At 44.5% G+C, this 17291-nt stretch overlaps 1 protein-coding gene across 3 annotated transcripts in view; it reads right to left on the bottom strand.

Annotated features, from left to right (window-relative positions):
* Window positions 1–17291, bottom strand: part of WDR7 (WD repeat domain 7) — a 273050-nt gene that overhangs the window by 253392 nt on the left and 2367 nt on the right. The gene's annotated exons all lie outside the window — the stretch shown is intronic.

Raw genomic sequence — 17291 nt, 5'->3', positions numbered from 1 at the left:
TCCCTCTTCTTTGTGGCAACCCCTGAGATATTGGAACAATGCTATCACGTCTCCCCTAGTCCTTCTTTCTCTTAAGCTAGACCTACCCAGTTCCTGCAACCGTTCTTCATATGTTTTAGTCTTCAGTCCCCTAATCATCTTTGTTGCTCTTCTCTGCACTCTCTCCAGAGTGTCCACATCTTTTCTACATCATGGTGACCAATGTAGAAAAGATGTGGAGACTCTAGAAAGATCTTGTACAGGTAACAATCCCAATTGAGCCCAAATTTTCTGTTGCTAAACGAAACACTTGTTAAGGGAATTGTGAAATTAGTAACACGGTTGTTAAGTGAATCTGGCTTCCCCTGTTGACTTTGCTTGCCAGAAAGTTGCAAAAGGGGATCACAAGACGGTCACTGCAACCGTCATAAATCTGAGTCAGTTGCCATGCATCTGAATTTTGATCATGTGACCATGGGGACGCTGCAATGGTTGTAAGTGTGAAAAACAGTCATATGTCACTGCTGTTGTAACTTTGAACTGTCACTAAACGAACTGTTGTAAGTCAAGGGCTACCTGTACTATGATCACTGTCTAGTTAACAGTCAGACAACATTAGATTAGAACAGTGATGGTTAACCTTTTCGGCACCGAGTGCCAAAACTGGAGCATGCACGCACATGCTGGAGCACCTGAACCCAGAAAAGAGCAGCTGGCCGGTGTGCATGCGCCCAGCAGCCAGCAGCTCTTCCGGGTTCCATCATGCGCATGAGCACCAGCCACCTGATCTCATCTTGGTTCAAGCGTGCACATGTGCACCAGCTGGTCTTTGAAGACTAGGTGGCCGGCGCACATGCGAGTGCCGGGACCCAGAAGAGAGAAGCTGGCCGGTGTGCATGTGTGCCAGACCAGCTGTCTACCACACATGAGTCCGATGGAACCCGGAAGAACGGCTGATGACGGTGTGGGGCTCTGCGTGCCACTTCTGGCATGCGTGCCACAGATTCGCCATCACGGGATTAGAGGCTTATCCTGGATCTAGCCACTGAGAATGGAAGTGTTACAAAAGTGAGATTAAAGTAAAAAAGAAGCAAATGGATTAAAGAATTAAAGTGAATGGACATAAGATAAACTTTGCCTAGGGGAGTCTCCAACAATACATATCCAAGGAAAAAGAAGCATAGTGTACCTATTCAATTTCATATCCAAACTTTCCCGAGAAGACCTCAGAAAATTGAAACTCTTTATAGAGAAAAAGATTATTATTTTTCTGTGTTGGCCGGCACCGTAAGACAGGCAGTCGACCCACACCTGAGGCCAACATTTCCGTCGCTAAGCAAGACAGTGATTAAGTGAGTTTTGCCCCATTTTACAACCTTTCTTGCCAGAGTTGCTAAGTAAATGACTGTAGTGTTAAGTTAGTAACACTCTTCTAAGGTAAATCTGACTTCTCCCCATTGCCTTTGCTTGTCAGAAGGTCACAAATGTTCACATGTCCCTGGGACACTGCAACTGTCATAAATACATGCCAGTTGCCAAGCATCCAAATTTTGAGCACAGGGATGTTACAACTGTCGTAAGTGTGAAAAACAGTCATAAGAAAGACAGTGCTTTGTTCAGTGCCGTTGTAACTTTGAAAAGTCACCAAGTAAATAGTTTCAAGTTAAAGACTAACTGTACATACTCTTCCTCTGTATATACCTGAACTTGTCACACACGCCTAGGTGAATCCAATACAGTAACTGTCATGGAGGGGTTTATACCGCTTCCTTACATTCTCAGATACAACTATACAACATACCAAGCGCATCTTGAAATATCACTAACATTCGGCTGATTTGTCTAAGCTTGCAAAATAAGAGATTTGGGACTAGTCAATGCTAATCCCATCCCTTTAATCTAGACCAGGGGTGTCCAAACTTGGGAACTTTAAGACTTGTGGACTTCAACTCCCAGAATTCCCCAGCCAGCATGGCTGGCTGGGGAATTCTGGGAGTTGAAGTCCACAAGTCTTAAAGTTCCCAAGTTTGGACATCCCTGGTCTAGACAGAGAGATTGAGGTGTATCCCTCAAGTGGTGTAACATTTCCATATTGTTCTTACGTTTGAGTTCAGCATCAGTGTTCGAATTGGGGCTTAGATCCAGTCTAGCTTTAAAATGAACAGAAGTTTGAGGTGTAAGAGATAAAGGCATATATGGAAAATATGAGTTAATTCTTGCACTTTTGGAATATAATTATTCTCAAAATTCCGTTTTATTGGTGGAGTATCATAACAAGCAGCGTTGTGGCTAACTTCCCACTCAGATCAATCTTTGTTCACAACCCACTTAACTCCAGGCAATAATTATTGCTTCACTGCTGCTATGGAGTGTTCTTCATAATAATGAGACTGAAACTGCCCCTTTGATTTTCTAAAAGCAGCTAAGCTCACACAAATGGCTTACAGGTTTCATTATGGCATTTCCCCAACAGCCATTTTTTAACATTAATTAAATAAATCAACCAAGTTCACACAACACATGAAGTCAGATCCAAACGTATGCACTCATGGAGAGTATGTTTACACAATACAGTAACACAGGATTTAATGTGAACATGAACACAATATTTTGGGGACTGCTATTCCTAGCTAAGCAAACCTTGGGCTCTGTAATACCTATAAACTCAAACTCGTGAGCCAAGCCAAAACTGGAAATCATGGTTAATTCTTGCCTTCTGTTTGCGAGCTAGCTTGAGAGGAACTCACCAGAAATTCTAATTAACATATATCACTATCACTTCTATAAACAGTCCAAAGGTTTATTCACAAAAAGACGGAATTATTAAGTATAGTCCAGTGATGGCTAAACTTTTTGCCATCGCGTGACAAAAGCAGAAGTGTGTGGCAGGTCATGAGCGCGCCCACATCCATAATTCTATGCGCTCTTCCCCCTGCTTTTGGCGCACAATGGCATGGACGACCCATTTTTCGCCCTCCCCAGGCTCCAGAGACTTTCTAGGAGCCTGGGGAGGGCAAAAATGCCCCCCCCCCGCCCCACTGGAGGACCTCTAGAGGCGAGAAACTGCCCGTTTTCTGACTTCCAGTTTGTGTGTTGGGCCAACTCGCAAACCGGAAGTTCGGGAACAGACTTCCCGGTTGCCCATAGGGCCGTTTTTTGCCCTCGGGAGCCTCCTCGTGTACCTTAAGAAATGGCTTCGCATGCCACCTGTAGCACGCGTGGCCTAATTTCACCATCACGGGTATAGTCCATGCATTCCTACAGGCAAAAGATTTATACTTTATTCATGGTAGAAAACACAAATAAAAGCTAATATTTATCACCTGCATCTTATAGCCTAAATAGGATAGGCAAATACATACAAACATGTAAAAAATGTGTATGTCTGTCCATGTTCAGAACAGACAATATTAGACAATATAAATCCCAAAGCTTATTTAAAAGAAAAAAAAAACCATGATGTACATTAATGTACAAAAGAAGGACCTGTTATCCTGGGAATGAGTTAGTCAAAAATATATTAATGGAAATTCATTAACATGAATTTTGATTAACAAGTGCCCAAAATTTGGGGCTGAAGAATTTTTTAAAAAAAATATCAATACATTTTGCAACAAATGTAACGTATATATTAATGATTAAGTTCTTTAAATAATTTTTGAACATTTCTTTTACTTTGGCTGCAAATTAATTATAGCTGGTCAGCTTAATCTTGATCATTTTAAGTTTTGGATTTTGTCATTGGATCAAAATAGTATCCACTGATTCTTGCAATTGGAAAATACTGTGAAACGCGAAACTTGATTTAGTGAAAACAAGTAGTCCTCAACTTATGACCACAATTGAGCCTAAAATTTCTGTTCCTAAGCAAAACATTTGCTAAGTGAATTTTGCCCTATTTTATTACATTATTTTTCTGCAGTTGTTAAATGAATCATTGCAGTTGTTAGTACCATAGTTATTCAATGAATGTGGCTTCGCCGTTGACTTTGCTTGTCAGAATGTACAAAATGTGATCACATGACCCCAGGAGACTGCAACCGTCATAAATATGAGTCAGTTGCCAAACATTCAAATTTTGACCACGTTGACCATGGGGATGTTGCAACGGTCATAAGTGTGAAAAATCATCATGTCACTTTTCCAGGGCTGTTGTAACTTTAAAAGATCACCAAATGAACCCTTGTAAGTAGAGAACTACCTGTATATGGTGTCTTTAACTTCCCAACATACATAAACACATTAAAAACATTGATTTCAGTTGAAAGAAATCAATGAAGTTAATACAGTGTTACTGCTATATCTAATCATGGCCCAAGAGCATCATCAATAAATACATCATTTTTTCTAGATAGTATTTAAGTATATTGTTAAAGGAGTCACTTCTTATACAATAGGGTTGTGTTTTTTTTCTTTTTATAGACACTGCATATTTACTGGCTGATTGGAATATTGTTAAGGCCTGTATATATACCTGTGATGGCGAACCTATGGAACTTATGCCACTTTGGACACACGGAGCGCCTGACATGTGGCGTAACCCGTTTCTCTTCTGGGTTTCTGGCGCACATGCGCAGGCGATGATCACCTGGCTTTTGTGCGTGCAGCAGTGCTGGAAGCTGGAAGATCTGGTCTTCCAGAATGTGCACTGGCCAATGTGCACTGATCATCATACACGCCTGCGCACCAAAAATCCAGGCAACTTGCTGGCTGGCGCACATGCACGTGCCGGAAACCAGAAGTTCATTTTTGGGCACGCGCATGCGCCCAGGGCAGCTCCTCTTCCAGGCTGTGGCCCACATAAGCACGCACACTCCCTTTTCGGCATCTTTCGCCATCACTGCTCTAGGCAATTTACAATGTAAGCCTTATTTGCATATTGCTCTCACCAATCTGGGTCCTCATTTTAATGACCTGGGAAGACTGGAAGGCTGGGTCAACCTTGAGCCCCATCAGGATCAAACTCCAGGCTGTGAGCAGAATTTGCCTGCAATGCTACACTTTAACTACTGTGCCAGCAGGTCTCCATTATTAATCACACTTCTATACCATCTACAATATCTTACTTAAATGACTGGGGGAGGGGATTACAATAAAATTATGGAATTGCAATAATGGGTTTACATTAAATTATGATTTAGTGTGCCGTATGAACCCAGGTTAAGTGTTCTTGAATCTTTCTTAGAGATATATATTTTTTATAGAAGTGCATATTGTAAGCCTATAGAACCTTCCCTATCTGGGATGAAGCCGCACTGAATTCAATGATACTTTTGAGTAGTAAGGAAACTTCAGAGTTTTGTTTTGTTTTTTGCTTTGATGGAGATATATGAATGGGGCAGATAATAATAATAATAATAATTTAAATTTATTAGCCGCTCCCTTTCCGAAAAGGACTCGGGGCAGCGTACAATGGAGTAAAAAACATATAACATTTACATAAATCCATGACATACATAAGTACAAAGACACACATGTTCGGAGGAGGTTAACAGATACAATACATAGACAATTAAAAACCATTAAAATACCCTAATTACAAAACCCCATGTACAATCCAAATTCAAAATGTTAAAAAACAGACAGTCAGGAGGAGTACGAGAAAATTACGGTTGAGCCAGGCCAGATAGTTGGAAGAGGTGGGTTTTCAGTTGTACACGGAAGGAGCGGAGATCGGAAGTAATCCTGATGTCCCGGGGGAGGTCATTCCACAGGGCTGGGCCCATCACAGAGAAGGCTCTGCTCCTGGGTGTCGCCCCCCGACACTGTTTGGCGGTCGGCACCCGGAGAAGTCCCTCTCTGTGAGAGCGGATTGGTCGTAGGGATGTGTGGGGCAGGATGCGATCCTGCATGTAACTAGGCCCTGTGCCATGGAGCGCTTTAAAGATCATAATCAAGACCTTGAAACGCACTCGGAAGACCACAGGAAGCCAGTGCAGCTCGCGCAGGAGAGGTGTTACAGGGGAGAATCTAGTCCTCCCCATGATCACCCGCGCGGCCGCGTTCTGGACCAACTGTAGTCTCCGAGTGCATCTCAAAGGAAGCCCCATGTAGAGAGCATTGCAGTAGTCCAGGCGAGACGTCACCAGCGCATGGGTGACTGTGCGTAGGGCATCCCGGTCCAATAAGGGGCGCAATTGGCGCATCAGGCGAACCTGATGGAACGCCCCCCTTGCCACGGCTGTTACATGGTCATCCATGGACAGCCGGGCATCCAGGAGGACGCCCAAATTGCGCACCTGTTCCATAGGGGCTAGTTGCACGCCCCCAATGGCCAGAGATGGAAACACCTGGTTGAACCGGGGCGCCGGAAGCCACAGCCACTCCGTCTTGGAAGGGTTGAGTTTCAGTCGGTTGCCATCCATCCAGATCCGTACGGCCTCCAAACACCGGGACATCACTTCGATGGCCTCATTGGGGTGGTTTGGGGTGGAGATGTATAGCTGAGTGTCATCAGCATACAGATGATATCCCACCCCAAAACCACGGATGATCTCGCCCAGCGGTTTCATGTATGTGTTGAACAGGAGAGGCGAGAGTACCGAACCCTGTGGCACTCCACATGTGAGAGGCCTCCGGGTCGATCTCTGCTCCCCTGCCAACACACGTTGCGTCCGGTCAGTGAGGTAGGAGCCAAACCACCGTAACACGGTGCCCCTGACTCCCAACCCCTCCAGCCGGTGCAACAGGATACCATGGTCGATGGTATCGAAAGCCGCCGAGAGGTCTAATAGGACCAGGATAGAGGAACAACCCCTATCTCTGGCCCGCCAGAGATCATCCACCAATGCGACCAAGGCCGTCTCCGTGCTGTGCCCGGGTCGGAAGCCGGACTGGCGCGGGTCTAGATAATCATTTTCCTCCAGGTGGCGTGGGAACTGCTGTGCCACCACACTCTCTACAACCTTCGCTAAAAAAGGAAGGTTGGAGACTGGACGGTAATTGACTAGGTCCGTCGGGTCCAGGGAAGACTTCTTGAGCAGGGGTCTCACCACCGCCTCTTTCAAGGCGGCTGGTAGAGACCCCTCACCCAACGAAGTGTTCACTAGGACCAGGAGCCAGTCACGTGTAACCTCCCAGGATGCCAGTACAAGCCAGGAGGGACACGGGTCCAATAAACATGTGGTGGGTCGCAGACGTCCACGCAACCTGTCCAAATCCTCGATGGCAACCGAATCAAACTCCTCCCAAAGCGGACCCTCAAGACTCGCCACGGGCGTCTCTACTGAACCACTGAAGGGGGTCCATCCCATCCGGATTTGAGCGACTTTGTCATGTAGATATTTCCCAAACTCCTCTGCTCTACCCTGTAAAGGGGCTTCCCGCGGCCTCTCAAACAAGAGGGAACGAGTCACCCGAAACAAGGCGGCAGGGCGGTTATCTGCAGACGCAATAAGGGCGGCGCAATGTTGACGTTTGGCCGCTCTTAATGCCACAAGGTACGTCCTCAAGTAGGCTCGTGCCTGTGCTCGGTCAAATTCGGAACGAGAGGATCTCCAACGACTCTCTAGGCGTCTCCTTTGGCGTTTCATCACCCTTAGCTCCTCGGTAAACCAGGGAGCCAGGGTGGTTCGTCGCCGCAGGAGAGGCCGCAAAGGCGCCACCCGGTCCAGGGCCCCGGTAGTCGCACTATTCCATGCGTCTACCAGGTCCTCCACTCGGGGGCGGGTCAAATCCACAGGAGGTGGCCCAAGCTCCGTCTGGAACCTATCTGGTTCCAACAGGCGCTTGGGGCGGAACCATCTAATACCTTCCGGTTCCGCCTCCTCGCGGTGTGGGGTAGCACCAGGGAAGTCCAGCCGGAGAAGATAGTGATCCGACCATGACAGGGGAGTAATGGCTAAGTCCCCTATTCCCTGATCACTCATCCACCGGCCTGAGACAAAAACAAGGTCCAGCGTGTGGCCTCCCTCGTGAGTAGGGCCCTGAATTAACTGGGTCAGGTCCATGGCTGTCATGGAAGCCATGAACTCCCGAACCCCCTCAGACGCTTCTCCCATCGACGGCAGATTGAAATCCCCCATCACTATAAGGTTGGGGGTCTCAATCGCCACCGATGAGATCAGCTCAAGGAGTTCAGGCAGGGCCGCTGATGTATAGCGAGGAGCCAGGTATACTATCAGCAGGCCCAACTGCCTCCCTGGGCCCCATCTCACAACAAGGGACTCACACCCGGATGTCTGTGGCACGGTGAACTCTCTCGGCTCAAGGTCTTCCCGAATAATCACTGCTACCCCGCCGCCCCTCCCCTGGGCCCGAGGCTGATGAAATGCTCGATAACCTGGTGGGCACAATTCAACGAGGGGTAAACCTCCCTCGGAGCCCAACCAGGTCTCGGTTATTCCTGCGAGGTCCGGCTCCCCCTCCAAGATAAGATCATGAATGAGGGGGGCCTTATTAACAACGGACCTCGCGTTGCATAACAGCAGTCTCAGGCCTTGGGCCTGTGGAACCTGACCACCTAGTATGCAGGGGTTGGTACAAACGACCGGGAATGACCAAAAACCCCGGTCTCCCAACCGACTGCGCGTTCTTAATGTGTCCTCGCACCTGCCCCTCCCCACGACCGTTGGTATCAAAGAGCCCTGTAATGGAATGTTATCCTCCCTTTCCTCACCCGCTCCATTCCTTCCTCTTTCGACCACACCTAATTGCCTGGCTCTACTATCACTCCTGATCTGGTCCTTCCCCCCCCCACCCTTAAAACCCTTTATAAATTTTAAAAAACAATTAACTAAAAAACCCCTTAAAGCACGCTTCCTCCACCTCTCTGGGTTAACAAACCCGTCCTCGAGGTGGGCCCTTGAAAGGGCTGGAGGCCATAGCTGCGAGAGGGGGGACTCTCGCAGTAGCAGCAGGTCTACTCTCGAGTAAAGCATAATAAAGGGCCAGCGCTCATCAAGTGGGTGCTGTCGATGTTAATGTAAGTTAGCCAAAACCACATACATCCAGATGAAACGGGTGAAATAGTCCTGGTAGAGATAGGCAGATGGAAATAGTCCACATAGTCCACATCGTAGATGAAAATGATGGGTTAATAATAATAATGATAACCAGCTGGTGAATATGGAAGCTTGGGCTGGAACTGAGACGAAGGCCGCAGTGGGTGGTAGAAATAGGTAGCCCTAGATGAATGAGGGGGGTTGTAATCGCACGGGGGGGGGGTACAGGGCAGCCCTCCGCACAGGCCTCTGATGTACCACTAAGTCCATGGCCTGTGCTCCAGCGCCTCTGTCTCCGTGGCCTGCCTTCAGCTGAATCCAAAGTGAATTTCAATAGTATCTCCAGAAATTAATCTCTCCTCAGGATTTTTATATTTGCTTTTATCTATCTGGCTGCATTTTTGCCTCTATTGCAGATGCATGCAAATGTGTATATACCTTGTGTATAAAAGGAGCAGTTGGCGAGTTTCCATGGCAGGGAAGACTTAAAAAGGACTGGTTAAAAATAGTAATACAAATGTTTATGTTCTGTATTTATATTTGGCCCTACCAGTTCATTTTCAACTTCACAACAACTGAAGCCTTTCAGTAAGCAAGTGGGCCAGAAGCAGGCAATAAAGATTTTACCTGTTTTCCCCTCATGTCAATTGCCCTATAGTAGATTATAATGTTTGAGACAAAAAGTAAGCATATTTTTTTTCTTGTTTTATCTGGTTTTTTTTGCTTGCTTAAACCTTTAGTGTTGAGGGAGGGAAGGAAGGAGGGAAGGTGGGGGGGGGAGAGAGAGAGAGAGAAACAAAGACACTAATGCAGAGATGGCTAACCTTTTTGTCGTTGTGTGCCAAAAGCACGCACATGAACCTGCACCCATAATGCAATGTCCACGTGAACCCTCCACGCATCTGACCCCGCGCATGCATGCCTGATCCACGTGCACCGCCCATGCGTTTGCAACCCCCCACGCTCCTTCCACCCCATGCATGCATGCGCAACCAACCCCCCCGCATGTGCCCTGCCCCCCTCACCCATTTTTGGTTTCCAGTTTGGTGCAGGAGGCTTTCCAGGCCCAAAATGGGGTATGAGGGGCCCTCGCATGGCGCCCGTGTGCCCCATTTTGGCTTCCAGGTTGGTGCAGGAGGACTTCTAGGCCCAAAGCGCGGTGAGGGGGTGACACGTGAGCCCCCAAAATGCAATGCAAGCGCCCCTTCTCACGCACCCCCCGCACAGAGACCTGAAGACCAGGTCAGCGGGAGGTGCACGCGCATACGTGGTGGGGCTGGTCTGGGATGACAGCTGGCGTGCCCACAGAGAGGGCTCTGCGTGCCACCTGTGGCATGCGTGCCATAGGTTCGCCATCACTCAGGCCTAGAGAGTGCTGTATATAAGCCTAAATGCTATTGCTATAATGTACACTTTTGATTTTGGTTTTCTATATGAACACAGCTCTTGAAGCCTATAAGCCCTGGCTCATAGTCTTAACTTGTTGTGGGAACTTAGTCAAATGCTACTTTTTCACAAATCATAGCCTAAAATACAGCATAAAAATTTAGCATTACTCTCAGGTAACAAGAAGAGTTCTGAAGTTTTAACTCCTGAAGATTTCACGGATATATCCATGGAAAATTTTCACACTTCGAATTAACTTTTTCCAAGTAAAAAAACTGCATATATTATTCCACACAAAAAAAAAACCCACAAAAGCCAAAAACGCAAATTATTCTGTTAACTGTAAATGTTGGCAAATTCTTTAGCCTGGTGTGCCTTGCCCAAATAGGATCCAAGCCAGAAATGTAGATTAAAATCTCTTTATGTATACAAGTAAAGGGAAGAATCTCACCCAAGAGATGAGAGAAGCAACATACATGCCATAAATTTACAAAGCTAGTGCTTAAGCTTCCTTGTAATATAGCAGTTAAGGCATTTGGAAAAGATCTAATCTCAACTCAGCTCACTGGGTGAGCTGAGGTACAGCTAGTTCTCAATTTACAACCATTTTGTTTAGATACTGTTCGCAATTACAATGGCACTGGAAAAAATGATTTATGACCGTTTTGCACACTTAGCACCATTGCATCGACCCCATGGTCACATGATCAAAATTCAGACGCTTGGCAACTGCCTCATATTTATGACGGTTATGGTGTCCTGGGGTCATGTGATCACCTTTTGTGACCTTCTGACGAGCAAAGTCAATGGAGATGCCAGGTTTACCTAACCCGTTTATTAAGAACTCCAAGGATTCATTTAATCACTGTGGTAAGAAATGTCATAAAATGAGCCAAAAACTCACATAACAACTGTCTTGCTTAGCAACTGAAAATTTGGCTTCAGTTGTGGTGATAAATCGAGGACTGCCTGTATCCCTTTTTCTCAATCCAATCTGCCTCACAGGCAGGATTAAATTAGGAGAGATGCCTAATCATTTTAAATCTCCAAAGGAAAGATACAGCAATTGATATACTTTCATCATACTGGTTTCAACAATTTGATGAACCAAAATGTAGCTTGATTGTTTATAGTTAGCCTAATATAGACCAGGATATGTAAATGATGGTTTAAAAGCCTCAAAAGTGACCCAGCTCCCCAAAGACACCAACCCTCTGAAGTTAAATCAATGATTCCTTTATTAGGAGCACCAACAGCCCCAGCAAAAAAATTCTCTTTCACCGCAGGCTAACAAGTCTGTCTGGCAAGGAGATGAAAAGTTTTCTGCCACATCTATTCATCTCTACCAACTGCCTTTTATCCCCAGAACTAGGGTGGGGCTTCACTAGCAGTGATGGCTCTTCCGTCCCAAGAACCGGCCCACACATTTCTACGGTTCTCCTTTCCTCTGCCTTCTGCGCATCCATGCGTCAGGCACTGTTCCTCCTCTTCCTCATCAGCCACCTCCTGACCTGGGAGCTGTTACCGCTCCATCTGAGGGCTGACAGACAGGCCCAGGCTCCGTGTCTGTCTGTCTCTCTGCCAGCTCCATTCCCTCTTCCCGCTCAGAGCTCTCAGGTTGCTTTGATACTGACCTTGACTCCCACGCCAACTCCGCCTCTGATTTAGCTGCTGAAGAAGCAGGCGGCCGACAGGCCACAACAAAAAGTTACATGCATCACACCAAGCCTTATTTATTCAATAATCTTGATTAACCAACCAAAGTTTAAGCACACTGGGTGAACACAACTATCCATAATCAACAGAATGGTTAAAGGCACTCCAACATTCTACAAATATTTATGACGACAGTGCTGTGCCCAAGTCAAATTTTGTGTTTGGAAAATTATACAATGATAGAAGATAGAATTCCTCCAGATATAAATTACCTCTCAATTGTTCAGTTAAGGTTATGTTCCTTAATCCGATGATGCTTAAAATAAATGCACTGATTTGCATGTACATTTATTTGAATTACGTGCTGTGGAGCCATATTTATATTTCAGAGCTCTAGACATTTTTAAAAAAAATCTCCCAAAGTAATTACATTAACTTCACATTGGATATTAATCAGCATGACAGAAAAAAAGGGTATTATGGAAAACTTTGCAACCCTTCAATTTAATTCTGCTTCAACACAGCAATTCTGTGCAGTTCTTTGGCAATTAACCAATACAGTAATCATAATAATAGAAATGATATTCATTTAAGGTATGGTCTCAGAAGCTTAAGATTTTGACTGGAAAGTACAGTTTGCTACATCAAAAAGGCTCAGCACTTTGATTTGCCAATCATGATTTCAATATTATTAAGCAATTATTGTTTCAAAAGTGTTTTTTTTCAAAAGGCAACTGAACTTTGTTTTGAAAAACCGGACTTTTGTTTTGTGAAAAACAATACAATACAATACAATACAATAGTAGAGTTGGAAGGGACCTTGGAGGTCTTCTAGTCCAACCCCCTGCCTAGGCAGGAAACCCTATACCGTTTCAGACAAATGGCTATCCAACATCTTCTTAAAGACTTCCAGTGTTGGGACATTCACAACTTCTGGAGGGCAAGCTGTTCCACTGATTAATTGTTCTAACTGTCAGGAAGGTCCAGTTGCTTCTTGAAAAAGCTCTTTTGGGACAACCATGACCTGGATGATTGAGAAACTGCATAGACATTAAGCAGTTCTTATTTCCCAAAAGAGTAGCTATTGGGAAAGAACATGTGCTAAGAAAATAATGTGAAAGCGGGATGAGGGGAAGAAAAGAAGCTATCAGCAACTGGAGCAAACTAGAGAGCAATTGGATTTATTTTGTTTCAATTGATAACACTGTAGTAAAACATGATTTATGATAATAAACAGATCTTAGTGAAAACAAACCATAAACTTTAGTAGATTCCTAAGCCATTCCTAAGCCTTCAGAACATGCTAATGCCTAACAGGTAGAACTTCCAAACCACTAGCAATCCAAACAGTTCCAGGCATAATGATCCAAACAAAATGGGCCTAAGCAGCCCCCACAATCTCCCAAGAGCATGAGATGGAAGAAAACAGACTGGTCTAGATCAGTGGTTCTCAACTTTTAGACCACCACTGACATCCTTTAAATACAGTTTGTGGCCATGGACCATGGACACAGACCCTCAAGAGTTAACTCAAGATTTAAATCAGGGGTCCCCAAACTTGGCAACTTTAAGACTTGTGGACTTCAACTCCCAGAATTCTCCAGCCAGCATAGCTGGCTGGAGAATTCTGAAAGCTGAGGTCCACAAGTCTTAAAGTTGCCAAGTTGGAAGACTTCTGATTTAAATCATAACATTTCTTCAAGGCCCCCTGTGATGATATTGCAGCCCGCCCCCCCAGGGATCTAGGGACCACAGGTTGACATCCCCTGCTCTAGATGTCTACAAAGTCATCCAGGTCATGGTTCCCCCAAAGGTACTTTTCTTAAAAGGTAAATGAACTTTTCTTTTCTTTTCTTTAAAGGCATTTCTCTTCTCATCCAAGAAGCTTCTTCGATTCTGAATGGCGGTGGGAGGAATGGAAGGATTTATATTCCTTGCAGTCATCTGGTGCCTAGCATAAATAACCCCCCCACCCCCCCACTTCATTTCACACAAACAAGTGGCCCCAATGACTCTCAGAGAGTGCTAACTACCAACGACTGCAAGGAATATAAATCCTTCCATTTCTCCAATTCCCCCTCGCCCCCACTTCCCCCTCCTCACCGTTCAGAGTTGAAGAAGCTTCTTGGATGAGAAGCAAAATGCCTTCAGGGGAAAAAAATACAAAGAAAAGTCCAGGTATCTTTTGAAAAAAAAAAAAAAGCACCTTTGGGACAGAACGCTCTCGAGTTCTTCAGAATGTTTCGTATGTAAAGTACACATAACTAAATTAGTCTAATGAGACTGATGTTATGCAGGAAATAAAAGCTGGAAAGGAGAAGAGAATGATTTATCGGGGTAACCCAGTACAGTACCCTAAAGGAAAATCAAGTATAGCATAGGCCCGTGATGAAAGGAGAAGAGAATGACTTATCAGGGTAACCCAGTACAGTACCCTAAAGGAAAATCAAGTATAGTATAGGCCCCTGATGGCCAACCTATGACATGCATACAACAGGTGGCACATGGAGCCATATTTGCCGGGACTGCAGTCACCAGCTGAATTTTGGCCTTCTGGAGAGTTGGGGGTGGCCCTTTTTGCCCTCCTCAGGCTTCAGGTAAGCCTTTGGAGTCTGGGGAGGGTGAAAAAATGGACTTCCGTTTGACCCGTTTGGCCTGTTTTTTGCTCTCCCCAGGCTCCTGAGGCTTTCCTGAAGTCAAAGGAGGAGAAAACTCCCCCCCACCCCGTGTGGGGGGAAGGGGTGCACATGCATGAGGGTGTTATGTGCACACATGCAGGTGGGTGGTCATGCACGCATGTGCAGGTGGGTGAGCATGCATGCGTGCGTGATTGGGCACGCACACACAATTTTGGAACACCTTTAGAAAAAGGTTAGCCGTCCCTGGTATAGGCCGAAAGGAATATTAGCTACCCAAATACAGTATGTGCAGAAAAGAGATACTTTGCTCTCGCATCAAATGGAAGAAGAGGGTGTCTTTTCTTATATAAAATTTAATAATAAAGAATCTGCCATTGAAATCAGCAAAACCTCTGACATGGATAACGCCTCCAACCTCAAAGCAGTGGTCTTACTACAACAACATGATGCTAAATATTCATCTGTGCAGTAACAGCAAATGCATCTCTGGGACCACCAGAGTGCTTCCTCCCATATGAAGCAATCGATACAAAGCAGTAAGTAATTAAAAAAAAAAACCAAAAATAAAGAATTTTCATGTTTTCCTAAAAATTCTCATGGTTCCCCAAGCTCATCTCTGGGTTTGGGTAAAGAGTTTTAAGAGAACGATAAACATGTGCACAGATCCATGTGCACATTTCAGTTTCATGGGTGCAAAAATAGATCATCTTACTAAAACACACAATGGAAAAATTGATTCTCACTTTGGGGCTGAGGAAAACCTGCCAAAATAAGTGTGAGTTAATGATAAGTGGCAAAAGGGGGATCTCTTGCCAGGAAAACAAGGTTGCATATGACACAGGCAGAAATGAATAGATCTGATTACTGAAAAGGATGACATTGAAACAGGGTGAAGGGTATTAGGAGGGGAGAGAAACACACTTGGTACAAATTGGGTAGTAGTGATGTCCCCATCAAGAGAAGAGAGAAGAGAGAAGGGAAATAGATAGATAGATAGATGATAGATAGATAGATAGATAGATAGATAGATAGATAGATAGATAGATAGATAGATGGATGATAGATAGATAGATAGATAGATAGATAGATGATAGATAACAGATAGATAGATATCGTACATATATAGATAAATGATAGATAGATAATAGATAGATAGATAGATAGATGATGATAGATAGATAGATAGATAGATAGATAGATAGATGATAGATAACAGATAGATACCATACATATATAGATAAATGATAGATAGATGATATGATAGATGATAGATAGATGATAGATAGATGATAGATAGATAGATAGATAGATAGATAGATAGATAGATAGATAGATAGATAGATGATAGATAGATGATAGATAGATGATAGATAGATGATAGATAGATGATAGATAGATAGATAGATGATAGATAGATAGATAGATAGATAGATAGATAGATAGATAGATGAGACAGACAGGCAGGCAAGGGTGGTAAGGAACAACCCAGAGTTCTCATTCATGGCACAAATGAGCAAGCTCATGTTATCCCCTTTCAGACACATTATGCAAAGACCCAGCTGTCTGGAAAAGGATCTTATGCTGAGAAAAGGTGGAAAGAAAGAAGCACAGTGAATGAACCGAGTTACGGCAGTTAATGGGTGCAAAGCTTAGGGGACAAATCCTCATGGAGTAAATGTATCTTTGTGGTCGCTGGGCGGTGAAACTGACTTAATGGCACATAATCGATCGATTGATCAATCAATCCAAGAGGGCGGTAGGAAACTTGCTTAAAGAAATCCACAGAGAGAGAGAGAGAGAGAGAGAAAAGGCTGCCTTGTAGCACCCAGGGAAGGCCAAATGAGTGAATTTCTCTAAAAAATGTCAGCTTGCTTCCCAGAGAAGGCAACTCGCATCAACTCACCCTGGAAATAACAGTATTTTTTTAAAAAAGGCGTCAAGCACAAAACGACACTTGAGAGGACATAGAAGGGGAGAAGAGGGAGAAAGGGGGTGGGTGGGCTTGAAGTGGGTGTTTATACATCCCTCCAGGTTGTAAAGGCACATAGATACACACAAACACACATAGACACACTGACACACACAGACATAGAGACACACAAATACACAGAGACACATACATACATAGACACACACAGCTACAGACACATACAGACACAAAACACACACATATACACACACAAATACATAAACATACATGCAGACACACAGAGACAGACACACAAACACACACATAGAGACACACAAACACACACACATACCAAACACACACACATACACAAAGACACACACATACACAAAGACACACAAACACACACACAGACACACATAAGACATACAGAAACACAAACACAGACACACAAACACACAGAGACATAGACACAGAAGCACACAAACACATAAACACAAATACATACACACACATAAAGACACAGAAACACATACACACACACAGCTAGATACATAGACACAAAAACACACACATATACACAAATACATACACACAGACATACAGACACACAAACACGCATACAGACACGTATACACACACAGCTAGACACATACAGACACAAAAACACATATGCACAAATACATACACACACACATACACACAAACACAGAAACACACACACAAACACACACATAGACACAGAAACACACACACACAAATACATACACACACAGACAG

The sequence above is a fragment of the Natrix helvetica genome (genome assembly GCF_964273705.1).
Source record: "Natrix helvetica genome assembly, chromosome: 2".
NCBI classification, from domain to species: domain Eukaryota; kingdom Metazoa; phylum Chordata; class Lepidosauria; order Squamata; family Natricidae; genus Natrix; species Natrix helvetica.
This window is presented reverse-complemented; position numbering and strand designations above follow the sequence as displayed.